Source organism: Pinus tabuliformis, chromosome 4_1 (assembly GCF_031772625.1).
Source record: "Pinus tabuliformis cultivar Carrire ecotype Pingquan chromosome 4_1, CPIR1, whole genome shotgun sequence".
Taxonomy (NCBI): Eukaryota; Viridiplantae; Streptophyta; class Pinopsida; order Pinales; family Pinaceae; genus Pinus; species Pinus tabuliformis.
Window position 1 is genome coordinate 456,854,078 of NC_142303.1, and position 17,397 is coordinate 456,871,474.

Consider the following 17,397-nt stretch of genomic DNA (forward strand, 5'->3'; position numbering starts at 1 on the left):
TCCAACCCCCTTTGCTCTTGTACTAGCCAAGATACTAGTACGTAGGTGCTGACCTACAATCTTCCTTCTTCCAGGTATCACTTTTCATACATTTTCAGACTTGGATATTCCTGAAGCACAACATTACAATCTGAAGACCACAATTCATTCAATTTCCACAACAGATCATTGAAGCATAAAACAACCAAACTTTGAATCACTGAACCACTGAACCCTGTCAATCACCAGTTACCAGAACACAGAGCAGACTACAGAACTCTGCAATAACAGTCAGACCCCACTGTAAACCCAAATCAAGCTTCAAAAGATATACGCTACTTTAATGAGCAGAACCCGCGTATACACGCTCTTTTACCGAAGCCAACCTGCGTACAGATCTAAAAATAAACTTTCTCAATTTGCAGCTGTACCAGACATTAGTTAGACTCAGAACGTAACATTGCGACAATATGCAGATCTAGAAATACGCATAATCAACCATATCATGATAGTGCATTTCAAACCATTAGATCCCGATCTATCCTTAGATCTAGTCTTCCATCAACCGATGTGATCTCTCCTTGGCTTAGATCAAGCAACTCAGAACCTGCATATCAGATCTCTTTCTTTCTTAGATATTCATGCCTTGTCGAAAGATGATTTTGCCTAATGATCTTCTTCTCCTTATATAGCCTTAGGCCTTTCTCAATACCAAGAGCCAAAACCATAGTAACACAATACCATCAACTTTAAAACTAGGGATCGACACGCCCGTCGAGACATAATGGTCCGAAATCATAGGCACAACTTCCAAGGACTAACCACCATGAACCAAAGGAACCTTTCCACATACACGCGCTTTTTCTGAATCGAACTAGCGTGTACACGCGACTTGGGCTTAATGAAACAGCGTGTATGAGCTTCCTTGGCATGCTGTACTGAGATCTGTCTTCTGATTAAGTTGCCATCACCTGTACTAACCTCTGAGCACCTGTACCATCCACTGAGTGAGTTGCCATCAAGGACAACACTTGAATCATAATGCCAACAGAAGAACAGGATGAAGAGAATGACATAGCGAGGAGAATCAGTAACTTGGTTGAATTACAACAGATCAGAGAACAACTGGTTGAGAAGTCAAGAATTCATCAAAAGAAGATCAAAGAAAGCTTTGATAGAAAGGCAAAAATGGACAGTTTTCAAGTTGGTGATTGGGTTCTCAAATGGGATGCATTGAAGGAAAAGAAGGGCAACCATGGTAAATTTGATGCCTTATGGACGAGACCGTTTGTCATTGCTCAAGTTTAGATGAACAATACTTTCATTATGCACAATTTGGAGGGGGAAGGTGTTTTTGATGGTCCAGCCAATGGGCAGTTTTTGAAACTTTACTTCATATGAGGCTTTAAGGCTTTAATATTGTAATAGGTTTTTTTTTTTTTTTAATCAGTTTTTGTTTTCTATGCAAATAAACTCCATGCCCAATGGAACACTAGGAGATAAGTTTGTTTTGGTTGTTACTGGAAAGGTGGTAGTCTGCAATTCTTGAAACCTCATAGGGAGGCTTTCATCCCCAGAAGGAGCCAGTGTTAGCCCCTGAGGTAGAGGGCTACTATTTTTAGCAGAAATGTCCCCTGTTTTAGCTCCGATGGCCACATCTCCTCTTGCTCCACTTTGGCCATAAGTCGTGTTAGCCCTGAAGTGCTGATCCAAATGGATCCAAGAACTCTCTAAAAATCGTTTAAAATATCAAAATAATTGCGAGAGAAAGCCCTCCAAAAGGCGTAAAAACACTATCGAGAAACGAAAAACATAGAGAAAACAGAGCAGCGAAGGCTTGAACAATGAATGCACAACAGCCGTCAGATCTGGCCGGTCAGCGGTCCAGATATGATCGGCAAATCGCAATCGGCCAACACAACAGAGCGCTCACCAAACGGCACGGGGTTATCGCGATATGTGATTGCGATTAATCGCATCGCGATATCGCAATCAACAAACACAACAGAGCGGGGCCTATACACATATATATATGCGCGATACGGTCAACCGGACCCGATAACATTATGAACCATATTATATATATATTGAAGTCCGGGAAACGCTTATTTCCTTTGTATTTGTGTATTTCGTTTATTAAACGAAATATAAAGGATGAAGCGCCGATGCGACATTACGGACCCAAAAGGGCTTATTAACGCTGTTGAACACCATTTCAAGTCCGATAAAACGAGATTTTCACATTTTAATGTATTTTCCAATATAAAGGGGAAATCACAAAACAGGTAGGATTTCGGGAGATCCAAAGGCGATAAGTGGTTTGGTCCGGGCTCCGCCCAATCCCATACAACGGCTGCCACGTGTCGAGGCTGAGGAGAGAGAAAACCACCCGATTTCGGGAGATCCAAAGGCGATAAGTGGTTTGGTCCGGGCTCCGCCCAATCCCATACAACGGCTGCCACGTGTCCAGGCTGAGGAGAGAGAAAACCACCCTCATCGGGTGGTTAACTCCTGTACGAAAGAGCCGCCCGAAATGGATCACAACCGTTGGATCTAGATCTCCTAGATCAACTGTGGAGATGTGATATAGCTACAAAGGCAGACCCGGTAGGAAAATAGATCGTATTTAAGGACTTTTGAAGTCCGGAATAAACGATGTAGCCCACAACAAAAGCGATCATGGAGCATCGCTGGCACGAGCAAGCAACCTGAGAGTGCGGAAAAATTACCAGAATTCGGTTACTGTGTTGTTACAAAAATAGACCTCTGGCTCATGTCTGTCTAATCGTGGCATCAAGTAGTTAGAAGCCAGAGGGGATAGATTAAGACACCTCGAGCCTCAGAGAGCCCGAGGGGCATTGTAAAAAGCCTATAAATGGCCTAAAGTTAGAAGTAATAGAGGTTCAACTTTTGGAGACTGTGGAGACTCTGCTCCTCTCAGCGTCTCATCTTCATTCCATTAATACAAGCTTATTTTGCTGTTACATGTTCAATTCCCATTTTTCTCCTCTGTTCTAAGCTTGCACTTGAATAGGTCATTCACGTTTCCTTCTGTATCTAATGCCAGATAATTGTAATCTTATCGTTGCATTGATAAATTGGATTTGTAAGCTTCATTTTCTTTCTGTAGCTAGCCATTCATATGTGTTTATGTATGCATCTACTGGTACAGTCAGTATTCTCCATCTATCCATTGAATCTATAAACTATTGAGCATTAGTGGTTGAAAGCCTTGTCAAGCTGAGGGTGTTCATGCATGTTTTGAGTGAAAATAGAGTCGAAACAGTCATCTGACTTGATCCAAACCCCAATTTATTCCAATAGTTCAGAGAACGATATTGAAGATATATGTTTCCAGGCATCTCCGAGCTACAACCTAGGAGAGCTTCCTGGAGTGCTAACAGGGCCTACAATTGGAAACTTACTGATGCTACTCAAGAACACCAAATCACCCAAAATTTAACCAACAACCTCTTATGATTAGATCCTGAGCTGAAATTTCTTTTTACAAGTTTTTCCTCCCATTCGCACCCTTAAAACACTATGCATGTAGTTGGAAGGCTTCAACCACACCTAGAAGCCCTCTTGCATGCGGTTATAACCAAATTTCTCCAATTTTGTGCTTGCGGTGGCGAGATTTGTGCCACTTTTTCAGGGCTAGCCTACAGGCCATTGCCCAGGACTCATTATAACTTTCTAGAATGCAATCTAAGATGATGAAAAGTCTAAACAATCAATTATAGGGCTAGATATTAACCAGGATATGCCAGACACATGATAAACATTTTGTCAAGCATATGGTAAACATAATAGCTACAGGTCATGAATGCATATCTGATCATGGTCTTCTTAACTTCATTAAAGAATCATAAAAAAGGCTTTATGCCCTCTCAAGATAGCTACAACAACACTTGTTAGCCCATACACTGATCAATCATTAACTAAATTATGAATAAAGTACATGATCCATAGCAAGAGCACATCATATAACCATGCATATAACCAACAATATAACCATGATAATGGAATCCATAAAAAAATAACCATAAGATCAACATAATAACTAGTACATGTTGTCATTGATCACAATAAGAAATAACTCATATTAACATATGCAGAAGCCAACCAAGTCAGAGACTTCCACGTACCACTCGACCATAGATTAGGCTAAACAAAATATCTCTTTCAACCAATCACCCCAGTCCCATATTCCAAGCATGAAAGTGGGATCATATAGGTTAAATCAAAATAGAACCAACCAAGGATTCCATATGCCAAACCACCTCAACTCTCAACCACGATGATTTCCCCTAACCGATCCAAAAATCACTAATACCAAACCAGATTGATCTCTTCCCAAGCTCTCCAAGGCTTCAGGGGTTCTATCTCAACCCATAAAATCGAGGGAACCCAAGATATTATAGGGCTCTAAATATCTCTCATCTCAACCCATAGCCCCCAAGGAACCTAAGCTATTATAGGGCTCCAGAGATTCTATCCCAGTGCACAAACTCCAAGGAACCTAAGAACCAATAACAAATCTAAACAGGGAACCCACAACATCATGGCTATCCAGGAAATGGAAAGACAAGGTTGAAACCACTGTCAATCCAGGAAAATCTCCATACCAATGACAACATATACCAAATAACCACATGCATATATCATGCATCCAAATCTCAATAAGAAATACACACATGCAACCTATTACCTACAATGGAGTCCTGTTGTAGCTCCTAATCCAACCTTCTTTTCTGATGCCCACTAATTCCTTGCTTATCCTTTCCTTACTTCTCTCCAAATCCAAATGAATGCTAGAATGCTCCAAGAATGGCGTGCAAGAGTGTAGCAGAGCTAGAATGAACAAATGTTGAGCCAAAAATGTAAAAAAATATCAATTGTTTCTCTAATGCCTTTTTATCTTTGATGTATCATTTTTCTTTTATTTTCCTTCATTTTATCTCTAATTTCCCTTGCATGCATATTTGTGTCTCTTCACCTTCATTTTCTCCTATTTTCCTTTATTTCTCATAATTAAATGTCATTTATTGCCTCTTTACCTTTGCCAATTTCGATAGTTTAATCAACCATAAGTGACCCCAATGTGATGTTTTCCACACAATTCAACTTAGAATACGCGTCCGATAACCTTAGTCTTATTTTATTTACATGGAAAATCAACTAGTGTTTGTTACAAACCCCTCCCCCTTGAGGGAACACCTTCCTCGGCGTTCTATTAAATTTATGACTAGCAAAACATACTACTTATGGAGCTTTATAACACATCTTATTTCAGTATTTACAATCCACACACACATACACACACACACATATCTACTCAACCATCAAATAAGGAAGGATACAAAGGCCGCATCTGATAAGACCAATCAATCTCATGATCAACATTCTAGACATGAAACTATTGAGCAATGGTAGATTTCTCTCTTTAAGAACCCTCTCATTAATCAGGCCTAGATCCTTTCCCTAGGCTTCCTACTATGGAACATATGGAAAAGTCACAACATAAAAAATTTCAAAGACCGAGACACCCTTTCGCAGCATATCTGGAAGATTACTAAAGACAATATAAGGAAGACCATCTTATCGAAGCCTTGGATAGAAGAAGATTGGAAAGCTAGTCAAGAGGAGGCTTTGATCCTAGAAAATATCAATCTGTCCCTGAACATGTTTCCCCCCAGAGTCCCCATCGCCCCCTGGATCACATCTCTCCCCCATTCATTTTCATTCCTCCCCTTGAGGGATTCATAATCATTAATTTTGATGGGGCCTCGAAAGGAAATCTGGGTCTGGCTAGGTATGGTGCAATGTTAAGGGACTAGATGGGCCAACCTATGGGAATTTTCTTGAGGCTATGTGGGTACAAAATGAACAATGTTACAGAACTGATTTCCCTTGAAAATGGATTGATGATGGCTAAAATGAAAAAAACATCCCTAAAATTCAGATTATTGGAGACTAAAAAATGGTGACCAAAATGGCTCAGAAGATCCTTCATGGTGTTCCAGTAGAAAAAATGAATAGAATCTCGCGACTATAAGTTCAAGGCTCCCACATCAAGGACCTTCTACTCTCATTTTCTTATGTGATCCCTGCTCACACCAGGTGGGAAGGAAATAAAATCATGAATTGGCTAGAAAACTAGGGGGCGATGGATGAATCCCATGATCTTGTATCAGGTTGGCTGCCACCATTGGATCCATCCTTACTGAGCCATTTAGAAACTCTCATTCAAAAAGAGTAGGCTTCCCCACTAGGGGTGAGTGTCAAGGCAGATGATAGGACAAGGGGCATTAATCCCCACACATGCGGCAGCAGGAATGTACAAGACAATTAGTAAATTGGCCTTGGGAATAGGTCTGATGAACATTCTCGATGCATAAATTGGTATAAAGGACAAGAGATATGGAGGCGTGGTGAGGGTGGAAAGACTGGATATGAAAGTTGAAGAGACAAGTTCTTCTACGTAGGCTGAGGGGTGTCTCCTCAGATTCAGTTCTAGGCTATCTCTAGAAGGGGAGGCTCTGGCCTTAATTCCAACCACATTAAGTGTTGCATTCTCATTCATAATTCAAAGTGCGACCTCCATTTGGGATCCTAGTGCGCAGCAAGCGAGGCATCGATAAGAATGGGAACATTTGTGGGTTGTGAGCTTCTCTTCTGGGTCTAATGGGCAAAGGAGGAATGGGTCTAATATAGACCGTAAGAGTGCGCTTGCAACACCATTGTTCGTGTAGGTGGTTCCTATATCTTGTCTAATTTTCCTTACGGTCACGTTGAAGAGCACTTATCTAAGCAGTGCACATCCTGGAAGCTTGTTTAGTCATATCGCTCGTTTGTTGTGTCACCGGTTTTTAGTCATTACAACTTTTTTGTCTATCAACTTGTTGGAGGTAGAGGAGACCTACACTCTTGTCCTTCTTGATGTTGAATTGATGGTACTATTAGCCTATTGCAAATCTTGCTCGTTAAGGGGGGGTGTATGTTTCTATAAATGGTACGCCCTCCCTTGTCTGTAGGTTGGGTGGAGGGACACGAGGTTTCAGGGTGAAGGGTCGGAGACTGCATAGATGGTATGTCTGGGAAGTGCTAATTATGGATTTGAGATGGGGTGTGAGCAATATCATATTGTTACGCTAGCGAGGTCATCCACTAGGATGAGGAGGTCACTCAGGAAGAGGGAAGACATCAATTACTATTGGAAAAGGTTTTCGTTTCTCAAATATTTTCACACATCAATCAAAATCTTTAATCCAAAGTTTTAGTCTCATATTCAATGAAACACTTTTTCTAGACTTATCAAACAATTACCACAGTTTTGTCTAACCAATCAAAGTTTTTGAGGTCTTAGTTGGCCTCTTGTCGAGGCACAACTCCACATATATTAGATTAAAGCATAACTTGTACCACATATTGATTAATAATTTTTCACAACTGAAGTGATGCTAGATCCAAATCTAGCATTACTTCAGAAAACATTAAATCTTTACTTGGTTAGAGAGTATATATAGTCCATAGTCAATAACCCTTCTCGTTTCTCTTGAGTTTCCATCTATTGCTATACAAAATTCAATGTTTCATTTGTTTCCCTTTTCTACTCTTTCCAGGAGATTCTTCTTTCCAAGTTCCCCTTAACCGACTCAAAAGAGAGTTATCTGAGAAAAGTGTTCCGCATATTCCCTTAGGAACCACGTCACCAAATATGATTCACCAATCAAATTATTTTACCTTCGCATGTCTTTGCGCCTATATCTATTCTTTTTATCTTGTCATGTTTTCCTAAATCTTTCGGAACACAACGCTGCTTTAAAGCGGCCACGTGTACTAGTACGCATAAATCTTTAGGAACTCAACACGATTTGTGTCTCTATATATATGCCCTGCAACTAACACTCTTATCGTCACAGATATTCACTTGCAATATTATAGAAGCAACCTTTTGCGTCCTGAGTTCAAACCCTCCAGGCTTCACCCTCCCTCGTTTTAAAGAATTAAAGCTTCACAAACACTTCCTGATTTCGACTCCGGAATACCAGAGCAACAAACCGACAGGGCTAAAGCCTCGGTAAAACAGAACGCCCACAACAAACGCCAAAATCGCTCACTGAAGTCGCGGCAGTTTAAGGGAATTCGAATGAGAAAATGGGGAAATGGGTGTCGGAAATACGAATGCCCAATTGCACAGGCAGAATTTGGCTCGGCTCCTATGACACCCCAGAAAAAGGTTGCCCTTGCCTACGATTTTGCGGCGTATTGCCTGAGAGGATCAAAAGCCGAGCTCAATTTTCCCGTCTCCGCCGGAAATCCCCTGCGCCTCTTCTTTATCGCGGCCCCAAATTCAAGCCTTTGTCGCTAAATTCGCTGCAGAAGAATTGCAGCTGCCTTCTGAAGCAGCGTTTTCATCATCCTGTTCGGAAGCGGAATGTGGCAATGACAGCCAGGAGATTTGGGCGGAGAAGAGTCCGGCATTTTGGGATTGGGTACTTCTTGAATGTCTGGAGAGCGGCAAGTCTCCAAATTTAAATGAATTCCCGTCGTTGGACTTGTAGCTCCCCGAAAGCAAGGCGGTTAAATTTTAAATTCTTTTCGGCCGCGGGAGAGAGATATTTATGACCACATTGGTGGATGAATGCTCCTCCTCACATTGAGGATTTGAGCCGCCAACAGAAAAAGAGGGTCAGAGCTTCATTACTCTTTATTTGTACACAATCAAATTTAAACCGAAAATATGGAAAAAGGAAGAAGGTGAATTGCAATCCATTTTGAATTACATTCCTGGCAAAGTTTATTTGGTATGATCTTTTGGTTATATGGACATAAATTATTCCAAATTCACGTGATTAATTAAACCAAGTTTAAGCATATGGTGAAGTCTTCAGAGATCACAAGATTTTTTATGGACTTATTATGATTTATTTTCATTTTTATTTTTACATATAATTACATATTTATGTGTTTGGTATTTTTTGACATATATATATTTTGAAATATTAATATAATAATAATAATAATAATAATTTCCATTTTTAAGATCACAGCCAAGTCAGACACTAAATTAGTGTATGAGACCTCCTTGTTTGTGGGACAAGGGACCCACCTCCGTGCAGCAATTTGACTGCTAAGTCTATGAAGGCATACATACTCTACCCCCCTCTGGTTTTGAACCCGTAACCTCTTAAGAGGAAACACATGCTCTTAACCATATTATTTAGATTTAAATATGAAATTATAAAATTTTATGATTACATATATAAATTATTGTTATTTTAATTTTTATAGTAAAATGGATCTTAATTTATAACTACTATATTAAATATATATTTCACATATTTATATATAAAAATATTACTATTTGTAGTTATATGTTTATTAATTACATTTAAAGATAAAATTCTAAATTATTATGGTTACAAATATAAACTATCATTACTTAATTGTTTTTTAATGAGATATGCACACTATTAATTTTTTACCAAAAAAATTGTTTGTAAATATTATTAATAAAAGCAAAATTACAATATAACAATTTGAAATGAATGGACCTTTTTTTCAACATTATGTTTTGATATATGCTCTACTATGACATCTCATCTAATTCCAACATTTCTTGTGGTTTGAAACATACTCTCATTATGTTTCAACAATGCTAAAAAAATACATGGCACATATTGCAGATAACATTGGTGTTGTCTACCAAAATTACAAATTTGCTCGGAAAGTTATTTTTCGCTTCGAATCCGACAACTTTCTTTTTCTTCAAAAAATCTGATTATACGAGTGTTTGAATTATTATTATTATTATTTTATATGGTGGAAATGGATTCACCACCATCAAAAACCCCTTGGGCACCCAAAATCCAGAAGTTTGATAGTTGTAACCCAAATTTCCCAAAATTTATACCAAATTTTAACAAAACTCATGCCAAAATTTCCACTATTTTTTGAGTGAATTTGTGACCTCGGTAGACTACTCTTATAACATTTACAATAATATTTTCAAATGCCATTAGTTTTAGTTATGTAGTACATGTTGGCTTTGACATAAGTTTTCTCGAGTAGGTATTATGGATTCTTCTACCGTCTCTCCATGGTCACATAGTAATGTCGCCAGGACATTTGTACAATAAATAGTAATTTCAATTTCGTCCCTAAAGCATCTGTCATCTTTTGTGACATAAATCCATTGATATTGTGTACGAATTTTTATGCCTATGTGGTCAATCCTATTGTACCTTTAAAAAGAGAAAAGACATTTTAATGTGGAGAATGTACTCCATAAATAAAATATTTTAATAGCATATTTTAATATGAAATAATTTTATATTTTAATATGAAATGTGCTTCTGTATGCATTTGAGACGAGAATTTTGTTGTTGAATATGGAATTGAATAAGCTGAAATTCATTATGGATTTCCTAGAATTCGATTTCAGTCTTGGATGTTCCAACAAAAGATGTCGCCAAGGCTTTGGCCACAATGTTCTTCATCAACCAATAAAGATAAATTATCTGTTTAAATTGAGTGGACTGGCCAGGGTTCGACACGAGATCCCTCCATTCTTCCATGTCCAAATTTGTTCTCCTTGCCTGCTGATTTAAGTGAAACACCCACCCAGAAATTAATTGGCGGATCTAAGGCTAAGTATTGGCCTGGTAGGCCTGAGTAGCTTACCGAATCAGGCCTGAGGTGGATCTACGACCATGTCCCCTAGCCGAACATGGATGAGTCTGACTTCATCCATGCCCCTGTCCTCTACCCGAGCTCCTCCTACGAGCTCCCCTTGCTGAGTTGTCTCTGCTTGAGGAAGGGTGCACCATGCTATAACGCTAGCAACCACAAAGGTGATAAAATAACCGATTTTCAGAAGCCAAGATTCCTAGCACCAGGGACTTCGTCCTGACTGGAAGCTAGTGCTCAAGAAGAATACATAACGTAGGGTCCTAGCGAAGACATTGAGTGTTCGAACTTGTAGAAATGCAACAACAAAATACAACATGAAAGTAAGCATATAGCCTAAAAACCAAATTTTTCACCACAATATTGAACTAGGTTCAACGTAACAAGCCATTAACAACATCCCAAAGGTCCCCGATTTTTCTTGGTGCAGGAACCATTATCTATTCAAGGGTTTTCGTTCGACGAAAACCCTTTATCATGCCAGGCAATAGATTCATCAAAGATGCTAAATATTGAACAAAATCCCCCATGCAAGAAGAGCCAATCGAGTTCCACTATGTTGTAGCCACTACAACCACCCTCCAAAATTTTGTCTCACATGCAAATTTTGGAGCCTACAGGGGATCCTATGATCGATCGTTCCTTGGTCACTTATTGGTAAGATGATGATCTCATGCCCCCCTTCTTGATCTCACGTTCTCATCTTTATGCAAGTATGTGTCATCTTTGGGCATCGAGATTATTGTTTGTCATGAAAATGGAATGTTTTTCTGCTTCAAGGGGAAACATTATGTGTATGGGTTGTTCTCATTACATAGACATGTTTCACACTCACTTCACACACTCTCGTCACAGAGGTTGTTATATCAAGAAGAGTATGTTTTATATGTTCTTGATGGTCTATGTTGTATCATTAAGTGTCTGTGTGTGATCATAGTCAAGTCCTATCACTGTTTACATCAGTTTCACTGATCTCACACTTAGCCGGTTTCTCGAGAAACCTAGTGTCATCCAGCTTTTTGGAACTACAAACTTTGCTTCTAAAACCCTCAAGCTTTTTCCCTTGCCTACTAGAATTGCGCAATGCGCAGGGACCCCAACCTCCCTTGGCATCCAAAACTGCGCAGTGGTTTCCTCCAATGTCCTTCCCCTAGCCAAAACCCACTGTCTTTAGAAACTGCACAGTGTTTTCCATCAGCTACCCAGTCTATCTTGCAACCTGAAATTGCATAGAGGTGTCCTTCCGGGACACTATCCTGCAACAGTGCCTTGCATTAAAAAACTACGTAGTATTGTCCCTCAGCTGCCTAGGCTGCCCTGCACTCAGAAGCTATGCAGAGGTGTCCTCCCAGGACCACATCCTACAGCAATGTCTTTCATCTCAAAACTGTGCAGTTTTGTCCAAGCTATCCAATCTATCTTGCATTTAGAAACTGTGTGGATGGGCCTCCCAGGGCCTCGTCCCAACAACAGTCACTGCCCACTGAAACTGCACAAGTCTGTCTCTCAGTGACCACAGGGAAAGATGACATGCTAGATGACTCTCAAGGAGTTGAGGAGAAATACCAAGGAACCAAGTTATGATAAAATATCGGGACCGCATGCAGACTCCGTTGGAGGCATAACCATCTGGAGGGTAAGTATGGTAAGTAAAGTATTTCATTTGAAGTACATATCTTAGTGTAGCTTGAAGTACTCCTTATCATTGTTATATCATTATATCTTCAATAACATGCATGTTTGCAAGAACTAAAAGTCATTCCATGTGTCCCCTCTACGTGTCTTACTTCCTTTTCGCTTGTTAGACCAATTGTCATCTTTTGGCATGTTGATTGCTATATCATGCTTGCGATCTTACTCTGGAAATTTTGAAGGTTTCTTTGTGTGCATGAGTTGTTTTCACTATTTGAACATTAGTCGTACTCACACACAAAGTTGTAAGCAATGTCACACAAGTGTCATCATGGTCGTTCGAACATCTATCTCAAGTGTCGCACTTGTCGCTCTTAACCTTTAGACAGTCCCACTGAGCACATGTTTGTCTTGTTGATTTGAGATGTCTTGTCGTCGAGTCATGCTAAGTGTGTGATCACAATTTCATGTATGCACAAGTTCACTTGCTCCCAAACTTAGCCATTTTTCCTGAAAATCTGTCGACCAAACAACCCTCCTTCAATCGGACCCCGATTGTGCTGCACTGCGTAGTCTAAGATCTTAGTGACCCTGCTCTACTACCCAGAACTGCGCAGATCTTGAGGCTATCCTCGGGGGTAGCTTGAAATATGTAATGCTAGAGGTGAGCAAGTTGACTGTCTCCCAAAACTATGCAAAAGCTATCCCCAAGTTCGATCCAATATGCGCTTCCTGCAAGATCACTCATCAAGCCTCCCTCTGGTCTACTGTAAACCTGAACTGCATTGTGACCTCGGGCTATGCTACTCTCCAAAACTACGTAGACATGCCCAACTGCCTGCATGACACTACCTCCATAAACTGCGCAGACATGTGAGTCAGGCCTCTACTTCCTAACACTGCATTATTCCAAGAAATTGCGTAGATCTGACTGGAAGGCCCCCCTGTTGGATTTCTTTGCCCTGCCTCTGAAATTGCGCAATTTTGACCGACACTCTCCCTGTTGCACCACTCTGTACTCATCCCAGAATCTGCGCAATTCTGTCAGGAAGGCCCCTGCTGCCTATCCCACACTGTCCCTCAAAACTGTGCAGTTGTGACCAACAACTCCCCGCAGCCCGATCCTGCCTTGCTATGGAAAACTGCATGGAATTTCCTGCCATTTCTTCCTGCTACCCAGTCTGTCCTCCTCAGAGAAACTGTGCAAATTCCTAGTTGGACCCCGGATGACCTGCCTAGTCCTCATCCTGAAAATTGCGCAGAACTGTCCAACAGTTCCCTTGGACACCTTGTCTTGTCTTCCTCCCAGGAACTGCGCAGTCCTGCCCAACTGGGTTCCACCTTGTAGCTGCCACTATTGTCCTGGATTGCACAAATTTTCCTCCTAGTGACCTTTGCGTAGTTTTTCCCTACAGTCCTCTGGAGCCTCTCATCCCGGCCTGACTTGTGATCTGCGTAGTTTTAGTGTCTTGTCCTCCCTCCCGGTCACCTCAACCCAAAACACGAGAACAATGCATCATGATAGACTAGGAGGTTTTGGATTTTATGGCGTCCCGTTATGAGTGAATTGCAGGAACAAGTACACTGATGGATCATGGCACGACGACAAACGGGATGAAGAAGGAGCGCATGCTAGAATACTTGCTCACAGTTGAACGTACACACGAAGCACATCAAACAACAAGCGAAAGAAACACATGCATGGAACCATCTTGTGAAGAACAAGACCATTGAATACCCTGCAACACCAAGCTATGCAGAGATGAAGACAAAGTACATTCGAGGACACATCCATCACTTAACAACACAACAACTTGACATGGACACCATAGTCAACCAGTACATGTCAATAGTGTCATGTCAAGTTGTGTTATGAGTTGTCTCAGCCACCTCACTACTATGAGCCATAACTGTTGTAATCCAATATAATGTAAAGTGAAATTCCAAGTGTCATTAGTGGAATGAAAAAAATCATATGTAATGTAAAGAGTTATATGTAATGAAGTTCAAGAGTCATGAGGGTAGTCCAAGAGTAAAAGGGGAATTTCAAGGGTCACCCCACCCTTTGCTGTACATAGAACCTCATAACTCATAGAACAGGCTTTTGGGAACCAAGCTTTTTCTAGGCATTGCTTAGAGAGGGCTTGGACAATATTGTGACGAGCCTTGGCTTCTCCACAATGTAGAGCGAGTACATCTCTTTGGAGGAGTAGGCGGTGTTGATTGTAACGTTCCACTATTGGGTCTAGTGGCTGTCATGGTTGTATGTATGGATGGAACTTTCACTTTATATAATATAACAGAGCCAACACATCTTCATGCATATGTTGTTATTGTAGTTTGACTATTCTGGTTACTTTAGAAATATATGTTGTTTAACTTACGCATTTGTGTATGAACTATTTCGTATGTGATTGTATGAATCTTGTTGGAGTTGTGTTTTTGGTTTAACCCATCACTTTGGATTGTCGACTATTCTTCTTTCTAGCTTGTGATGTCATTAAGCTCATGTGTTCCTTTTAGGTCGTGTACTATTATAGGTTTCTAAGGGGCACACTTCCTTTTCCCCTTCGTGTGTTAGAACCTCCCCATGAATCTCTCTTGACTTTTTGCAAGGTCAGACATTTGCTTCAGACAAAGAGGTCTTGCTTACCTCTACGCGCTATCATAGTCAAGGTATAACTTTACTACCCACTGTTGGGACTCCTACTCCAAACGGCCTGAGGTCGAGTTGGCACTTATTACCAGGGAGATCCCCTGACATGTTGGCATGTCTAGCACCGTCAACACACTGCTCAAACCCAAAATGCATGCACATCCTAGAAAGAAAAATTCCATAATAGATAGAGATATTTCAACTATACTTAGATAACCAATCGAAGTAAACTATTCTTGCCTCCCATATTTCCCAAGAGGTTTCCTTTCTGACCCAAGACGTCATCTCAGAGACACTCTTCCATTGAATTATCGAATAACAGATAAGCATATGGATAAGAGCATGCATGAAGCTAACACAATTAACATACTTGTAGCAGTCGCCTACTGAAAGAAGGGTGATGTCGTCCGCACCACGGTGGAAAACCTGGTGATTTACCTTAAAAAGCATCCTAGGAATTTCTAAGGGACCTGTTACAATACCACCAAACCAAACTCGGTTTGCTGCATAAAACCCCAACGATGTGTTGTCTCGTCAGCCTTTACTCCAGCATTTGATTATTAATGCACGCCTTTCCACTTTGTACCTGAAGGAGAATGTGTGAGGGTCATCAATCGACCACCCCCTGCCCTTTCTCATAATTTGTCTGGCCATGGCACTGATCCTGTCAGTGCCCATTCTTCGACTCTCACCCCGATAAGGGATATTTATGACTTATTTTGATTTTTTTTAATTATTAATAACATTTTTTTAATGTTATATATTAATTTCATATTAATAATTAAATGAATTACACATCTCCCTCTAATTAAACGTATTATAAAGTAATTGATTTTTTTTTCACTTTCAATAACTCCTTTAATTTAATGATTGATTTCTTTATTATGATAAACATTAAAATTCACCGCAAAAGAATTGCAGTGAATTCACCATGTCACCAAGTCAGATTCACCAATCAAATTATTTTCACCTACGCATGTCTTTGCACCTATATCTATTATTTTTACCTTGGCATATTGTACTATGCATAAATATTTTAGAACACAACACTGTTTTAAAGCGGCCACGTGTAATACACATAAATCCTCAGGAACTCAATGTGGTTTTTGTGTGTGTGTCCCTCTCTCTATATATGTTTCCTTGCAGCTAATACTCTTCTCGTCTTATCACATATATTCCCTTGCAATACTATAGAAGCACTTTTATGTGTCTTGAGTTAGAACCCTATAAGCTCACACTCCTGACTTTGAGCTTCTCAAGCACTTCCTAAGTTCGACTCTAAAATACCAGAGAAACAAACTGACATGGCTAAACCCTCATAAAACTAGAACACCCACAACAAACACCAAAACCGCTCAATGAAGTCGTGAAATTTCAGGGGAATCTGACGGAGAAAATGGGGGAAATGGGTGTGAGAAATACGAATGCCCAATTGCACGAGAAAAATTTGGCTCAGCGCCTACGACACCCCAGAAATGGCTGCCTGTACCTATGATTTTGTGGCGTATTTTCTGAGATGATCAAAAGAAAAGCTCAATTTTCCCCTGTCTCTGTCAGAAATCCCCTACGCATCTTCTTTATCACCGCTCCAAATTCAATCCTCTGTCGCCAAATTCGCTACAAAAGTATTATAGCTGCCTTCTGAAGCAACATTTTTATCCTCTTGTTCGGAAGTGGAATGCGGCAATGACAGCCAGTAGATTTGGACAGAAAAGATCCCGAGATTTTGGGATTGGGTGCTTCTTGAATGTATAGAGAGCGACAAGTATCCAAATTTAAATGAATTTTTGCCATTGGATGAGTCAATGGAGTACTTTAGGGTTCACTTTGAGCTCCCTGAAGGCAAGGTGGTTAAATTTTAAATTCTTTTCTGTCGTGGGAGAGAGTTGATAGTTAAAGTTTAATTCTTATTTCTTTGAGATATTTATGATGACATTGGTGCATGAATGCTCCTCTTCTCATTGAGGACTTGAGCCGTCAACTGAAAATAAGGGTTATATATTCATTATTATTTATTTGTACACAATCAAATTTAAATAAGAAATATGGAAAAAAGAAGAAGATGATGAATGACAATCCATTTTGAGTTACATTTCCGAGAGAGTTTCATGGGGTGTTTATTTGGTATGATATTTTGGTTATGGACATAAATTAGTCCAAATTCATGTTTATTTATGTGTATATGAGTTATGGTGAATTCTTGACTTTTGAAGAGGCAAATGAATATTGATTTTTCCAAAAAAATTCCATGTAAGTATGTTATTTTTTTTCGAGTCTTGTTTTTTCACACTCTTCAAACTAGAACCTTTAGAACGTTTAGAATTTAAAAGTATAAATTTTTCAAATAGAAATAATATAACTAAGTATGATTTTGTAACAAATAATAACTAAAAAATTCTCAAGCTTAAGCAACACTTTTTATGTCATAAGGCGTT